Source organism: Alnus glutinosa, chromosome 1 (assembly GCF_958979055.1).
Source record: "Alnus glutinosa chromosome 1, dhAlnGlut1.1, whole genome shotgun sequence".
NCBI classification, from domain to species: Eukaryota; Viridiplantae; Streptophyta; class Magnoliopsida; order Fagales; family Betulaceae; genus Alnus; species Alnus glutinosa.
In genome coordinates, this window is record NC_084886.1 from 21,383,631 (window position 1) to 21,391,364 (window position 7,734).

Below are 7,734 nucleotides of genomic sequence, written 5' to 3' on the forward strand. Positions count from 1 at the left end.
GTTATTAATAGTTAGTATATAACTATTATAACTGAAAATTAAAGGACTTCTAATTTTAACAAGTGTGTGTAATAGTGTGCAACAAAATATCACAATTTGGAAAATAAGGAGACAGATATTTTGTTGGCAAAGTGGAAACTCAATCAAGAGAAAAACCACTCTGGTGCAGCCAAACCTAGAATATCCACTATTCAGAAGACAAAGTTAGTACATAGATAGTAACACTCACATACCCGATGCAGCAATCGTATCTAGCACTCTAACGTGTAACCCAACACGAATGCTTCCCAATCAAGTCACCTACTTGAAGGGGTCTTCAATTGAAACCTTTACCTTAGGGTCAACCCCTAAGATAGACTTTAGTTCAGCATAGCAACAATACTTGGCAACGGCTTGAGAGAGAATGCTATAGCACAATAATTCTCACAATAAACTCTCGAAGCTTCTACGGAATTCACTACCGAATTCTTACAAACAACATGCCTAGGGGCCTCTATTTATAGACTACAGGAATCCAAATTCGCGTCTGACTTGAATTACATAGGTGGCGTTCGGACGGTAGCTGAGGACATCTGGACGGACAACTGTGCGATCGGCTTTCCAAATTCGCTTGAAATTCTTTCCTAAATAGAGTCACGTCCGGACGGTGTTGCCTTAGCGTCCGGACGGTTGCACTTTAGCTGCACACAATTTCCATATATGAAGCTTGTGCGTCCGAACCATGAAGAATGATGTCCGAACGGTTGAACTTTGAATGCACGACTTGCCTTATGAAGGAGAGCGTCCGGACAGGAACACACATCGTCCGGACGATTGCGGCTGTCTTCACATATCTATGTTTTGGAAAGAAATCCCATAGCTGGTTGAACACTGAACGGCGTCCAGACGAATGCAAGCTAGAACAGTTCGAAGTTTCTTGACATAGAGGAAGGTTTGGACGGCAAGTTCTCGTCATCCGGACAGATAATGCTTGGACAGTTAAGTGTCCAGACAGATGCAAGGGATTCAATTTTTCTGAGTTGGAATCTGTGCAGAATCTTCTAGAAATCATTTCTCTGAATATGAAGACTTTGGAAATACTAAACCCCTGATAAAAAGCATCATTACATGAAAGTAATTTTGTCAAACAGAATGCAGTCAATTACAAGCCAACAATAACTATATATACATATAACACATCATACATGGTTAACAAAAGTTATATACTATATTTATACTATACTTAATTAGTTATATATAATATAATAGATTTACTACTTGCTCACATTATACATATATTATAGTTTATACTCTCTACTTATATATAAGAGTTGAATACCCTATTAGTATCTGAGTTTTAGGCTTTTTTAAATTTAGTACCTGAGTTAGGAGTAAAAACCCGTTTGGTACCGCTATTACATTTTCCTTCCAAATATTAACGGCCTGTCGCATGTCAACCGCTGAGGTAGACATGTGGCACTATATAAAAAAATAAAATAAAAATCTTTAAAAATTAATTAAAAATGAAAAATAGATGACTTCTACTTTAACCGTGTGTGTGTGCACAATATGTTAACAAAATAATATAAATGCAGAATTTAAGAGACACAAGAATTTTGTTAAAAAAGTGGAATCTCAATTAAGAAAAAAATCACTTCGGGGCATCCAAACCCAATATATCCACTATTCAGAAGACGAAGCTAGTTACAAAGCAGTAGTACTCACATACCCTTTTGCAATGGTCGTACCTTGAACTCTGACGTGTAACCCAACACGAACGCCTCCCAACCAAGTCACCTACTTGAAGGGGTCTTCAATGAAATCTTTTACCTTAGGACCAACCCTTAAGTTAGAGTTCAGTTCAGCACAGCAATAGCACACAACAGCAACAACTTGAGAGAGACCGATTCAGCACCACAACTCTAAAATACAACTCTCTAAGCTCTACGGAATTCAATACCGACTTCTTACAATCCTCAAGCCTAGGGGCCTCTATTTATAGGCTACAGGTTCAAATGAGCGTCTGACTTAAAATAACTAGGCGCAGTTCGAATGATAGACATAAGACGTCCGGACAGACAACTGTGCGATCGGCATATCAGATAATTGCATGTATTTTCTCCTGATATCTCAATTCTTTGGGTATTAATTTACTTTGCTTAGATATAATTGAGAGTTTTTGACTATAATTTGCCAAGTGTTTTTCTGTATATGCAAAAATTGGATAGCTTCTTTTCTCATGCGATGAAAAATGTGCACTATCCACGACTCCCCTAAAGTTACATCTTTCTTTCTCTGACTTTTTGTTTCTAAAAATTCTGGATAAGAGAATAGGTTTTTGATAAGATGGCCAAATTGACCACATGCTAGTTGAACCTAGAACCTAAAAACTCTGGCATTCCCTTTAGATTGCAGCACCATAAGAATCAAGCAGTAAATCATATGAATTATGCACTTTAAATTTTATATTCACTGCTTATGTGCTGAATTTACTTTATGCCTTGCCCTCTACGTGCAAGTAAAAATTTCACTTTGTCCTTCATGGTACAAGTAAATCAATTAGGTGTTGCATCTCAGGGGGAGTGTATCAGATGAAGGTGGCTAGGCCTTAGTAAGTTATAAGGTTTGACTTTTGGCTAATCTGTCACAGATTTTCTCTCTTGTCTAGAAAATCTGGTTGTTCTTTGTCATTTCTGTGATAGTCATACCTTGTGGGTTAAGTCTTCACACACACACGCATTGCATGAGTTGAGAAGTCTATTTCAATTTTCTATGTCCAGGAAAATGTTTGTGCTGATTGAACTCTCAACTCTCTTTTATATCTTTGCTTAGTTTTGAGATGCTCCCTGATTGTGTTATCAGTGGATTATACATGCGTGTTCTAAAACTGACTTGAGAAAAATTAAAATTCTGTAAATTTTTCTTCAGTCTTCTATTTTTCAGTGTGAAGTGTCCAGATAGACCTATTCTTACATTCGGACAAGCGCAGTCTTGCCATATGCTGACCTTGCAGTTGCCATCCGGATGGTTAAGTGACACATCCGGACAGGATCTCTACAGGTTTAAGACTTGCGTCTCTTTCTCTGCCATACACATATCTTTGCATTTTTATTGATTTATCATGGCATCTTGTGTGTTTTTCTCGTGGATTTCTCCCGAGATTTTGGCATTTTTTGCACATCTCTTTTCATCCCATGATCTTTATTGTGTTTTCCGTTATTCTTTTAAGTCTTTGTGCTTTTAGAATATTGGAATATTTGTTGGAATATTTTCTTGAGATAGTGTGCATGAAAATCCTTCTCTGTCTGTATGTTGGGTTGATCATGATATATTTATGCCTTATGGGTAGCTGCATTGCTTATATTTCTCTTTGGCATCCATTTGACAGCCGTGTTAAATACCACATTATTTTTGGAACTAACAGGATTTAATGGTATTTCTGGAGATATTTCTGGTTGGTTTTGATTCAGGAATATGATATCCAACGGCTCCGAGCACAATGTTTGAACAAATGGATCCTTTGGAAAACTGATTGTTGTTGAAGTTGGATGTAAAATTCCAAAGTTCTCAAGATTAAGATGAACTTTTTCCCCAGCTCATGCAGAGCCTTCCATAGCATTCCCTCAGATCTGCATCAGTCAGAGGTTCAGTGGTGAATCTCCTTAGTTATCTTGCAGACCAGTTGCTTAGAGGATGTCAATCTGCGGATAACCAGGTTCAGGCTTTGCAAAATCAAGAGATTGAAGATCTTTCAGTCCATGGTTCCCGGCTTCCTGAGCTAGAAGCAGAAGTAGTACAAATCCAGCCTTTTATACGGATTTCTCTCCGTTACTTGATTTCAGTGGATCAGCAAGATTTGATACTTGGAGGATTTATGTTCCTCTCTTTTGGGCTACTTGCAGACTTTTCTCTAATTTCCTATCGATTAGGATTTTAGAACGTTTTTTGTCTGTAGATATTATTACTCTATTTACCCTTGTACTTCTGAGACATTGAGGGGGAGTAAGTTGAATAGTTTTTCTCATTACTCTGTTTTACCCTTTGTCCCTTTGTGACAAAAAGGGGGAGTAATATTTGGACCGGCATTGTATTTTTAACCGGTCAAGTGATTTTTGTCCCGGAATGGCTAAATGGGGAGTTTGTTTGTATTTTGGCCTCATTCTGGACAAAATCACTTGTGTGTGTAAAGATGCTGTAAACAGGGATTCCACTATTCAGAGCACTCTCAAAAGACTTTGCACTGCGTGAAAGATCGAAGATTTCGGTTCCCTGTCAGCTGTCCGGACGATCGAGCCATCCCGTCCCGACGCCCATCTGACACCTGTTCCATCCGTCTGGACGACGTGCATTTCCATCCGGACCCTCCACTGTGTTGATAAGTTTCTATCCAGCTTGCATCCGTCCGGACAACTCAGCAGCACGTCTGGACGCCTATCAGTACTCGACCAGCTTCAGATTCTTTCCAAGTTCAAATATGGGATGACTGATTTAATCGTCCGGACGACGTGGTATCCCGTCCGGACGCGTGTCTCCTTAAGGCAAGAATCGCAATTCAAATATCACCGTTCGAAGGTCAGTCAGCCTTGGTCCAGACGCGTGTGCAACTAATATGGAAATTGCCGATTCGAGTTCAACCGTCCGGAAGACTGCCTCTCATGGTCCGGACGCGCGCATAGCAGATATGGAAATTGCGTGTTGAAGTTCAGCCATCCGGACGCTCATCCCCCATAGTCCGGACGCGCGAAGCCTTATAAGGAAATTACTTGCAGCAGACGTGCAATCGTCCAGACGATGTGCCATCCCGTCTGGACGCGGCTCTTAAACAGGAAAGATTTCTCAGCGAAATTTTCCGAAAATCCTGTCGCACAGTTGTCCATCCGGACAGTCCATGTCCACCGTCCAGACGGCGCCCAGCTATATTTTGCCTGACGCTCATTTGAGCCCCTAGCCTATAAATAGAGGCCCCTAGGCATTGAGAACTGCAAGAATTCGGTATTGAATTCCACAACTGCTTAGAGACGTGATTTTTCCTCTGAAGCCATTGCAAGTGTATTGTTGTTGCGCTACATCTGAAGTCTATCTTAGGGGTTGGCCCTAAGGTAAATGATTCCATTGAAGACTCCTTCAGGTAAGAGACCTGGTTGGGAAGCGTTCGTGTTGGGTTACACGTCAGAGAGCAAGGTACGACCACTGCATCGGGTATATGTGAGTGTTACTATCTTGTATCTAGCTTTGTCTTCTGAATAGTGGAATTCCTAGGTTTGGCTGCCCTGGAGTAGTTTTTTTCTTGATTGAGTTTCCACTTCGTCAACAAAAATCTCTGTGTCATTTACTTTTCGTTGTGCTTATTTTTGTTGACACTTTGTGCACACACTTGCCTTTTATTTAGAAGTCAATTTTCATACTATATTCTATAATATGCCTTATATAGTTACATATTCTATATTTATACTATAGATAAATGTATAGAGGTTGTTCCCAAACTCAGGCTTGAACTCCACTCGGATCACACATTAAAAGATTTAATAGCCTAACTTAAGCTTTAGTTGAGCTAAGCTTGTCGAGTATCCGACTCGATTCGAATGGCATTCTCAACGACCTCGAGCTCACCCGAGCTTTCAATGAACCAAATTTGTACACACATTTCATACCTATAGTCAGGACTAGAGCCATTGGCCCAAAGTGGATGTGCAGGCCCATTAGTCATTCGTAAGCTAAATAAATACACATAGCATAGGAATACTGCCCATCACATCATCATAATTGTCCCATATATTTTCAAGTTGAAAAAATAGGAATAGGTAGCTGGTTCCTGAATAATAAGGGGCAAAATTCTCATTTCATTTTTTCTTCTCAACAATTTTGTCCTTTATTTTTAAGAAATCAGCTCCTCTTCATTTTAAATGAAACGGAGAGTATCCTTCTCCAAGAAATTATGGACGGTAGCAGCACACAAGGGTGCAAGGTGCATTCCGTTGCTCTCCCATTGGCATATTCAGCTAGCAAGTAACGTACAATAGATGTGTCATGTGGCTAGGATATCTAACGGCCTAAGTAAAGCCAAAGCATGCCCAATCAAAGGGTGATACGTGAACATGCAGTTACTCTGGGGGGAACACCTAGTATAAGAAAAGAACAACCATCACAAGTATAATTAATAATCTCTTAAAATCTCTAAAATCCTGGGTTTTTTTTTTTTTTTTTTTTTTTTTTTTTTTTTATTGCTTTTCTTTTTCCACAAAAATATTCACTAACTTAGGTATCAGAAACATCCCCTGCCGGTAAATTCATCAAGCCTTCAAGCTTATTTATGTCCCCACTTTTCGCAGGCAATCTCAATCAACGTTTGGCGTGCAATCAACTATATCAACTCTGATGTATCTGAAACTTTTAAATTTTGAGTGAAACTGAGACCAAATTTTAAGATTTATTATTTAATTATTCTGAAGAAAAATAAGGAAGGAAGAAGTGTGGCTTCCTTACATTTGAAATGACGTTGCCGTCTTTCCTTTTCTCCTTCCAAACTTCAAAAGACCATATTATATAGTATTAAAATTGTATTTTTTTTTTCTTTTTAAATTAAGAAGGGAGGCAAGAGAGAGAAATGAGAAAGGGCCAAAGAGCCACGACTCGAATCTCTTGAGACAACTCTTCCAATTTAGAAAACCAGTCGGTGGTCAAGACCTTTGACTAATACCGGAACAATAATAATTACATTAATATTGTGACATAAAATTTTTATATTAGATCTATCTATTGACATGTATCTTCCATCCGAGTTTTTTTTGTTTTTTTAATGCAGGGGAGTCACTCCTTTTTTAATATAATAGCATAATAAACTAACACGATAACCTATGTGAATGCTAACAGATACATTAACTACTTGATGACTAAATTTAATCTAATACTATCAACATATAATTTTCCTTCAATTTGTAAATTTTTTATTATATAATTGATATTACCTTACAATAATACTTCTAAATTTCTAATCTACTATGTAGTTGTCTAAAAGCATCGTCAGGGAAGGGGACATTCTAGGAGATGTCTCTTATACTGCTTTCTTTTCTAGGTAAACGATGGAAGAGTATTTTCATTACCCAAAGTAAAATTTAAACGTTCATTTGACTCATAATCTTCGCTCATCTAAAAGCATGGAACTCTAGGTCAACAAAGGCCAAATAAAGCAAACAAATAAAATAACCAAAATAAGCAGTAGCTACATAACTAAATGGAACCCCAACGCTCAACGAAATTAAAGTATTTCGAGTAAGAATAATACCAGAAACTATATTTTTATTCATAATTATCTCACAATGCTAACATAGTAGTCCCAATCAATCTTTGAATTAATCATTGTTAAAAAATAAAAAATCTAAGGGTTGGTTGAAACTGTCATGTCAGTATCGTGGCATAAAGATGTGGTATATAGCACTAATCAAGTATTTCACATCTATCTCAAAAGAAAAAACATGTCCAATCCTATAATATTTTTCCACTCGGGATACAGTCAAGAACCCTAGGTTTCTCTATTTCTTGGAGGAGATCAAATCCAATACAACAGTGTGCAGTGGATTGTTTTTGTTCACATGAATCTTGATCTTGAAAGTGGAAGTAATGATTCGCCATAGGCATCATCGCCGCAATGTAAATTTGATGTGCTTCCAAATAAGACACAAAATTGAATTGTTAAATGTGGAGATTGTTTAAGACCTTGAATTCATGCATTAACTTAAACTTTGAGTTTGGATAGTT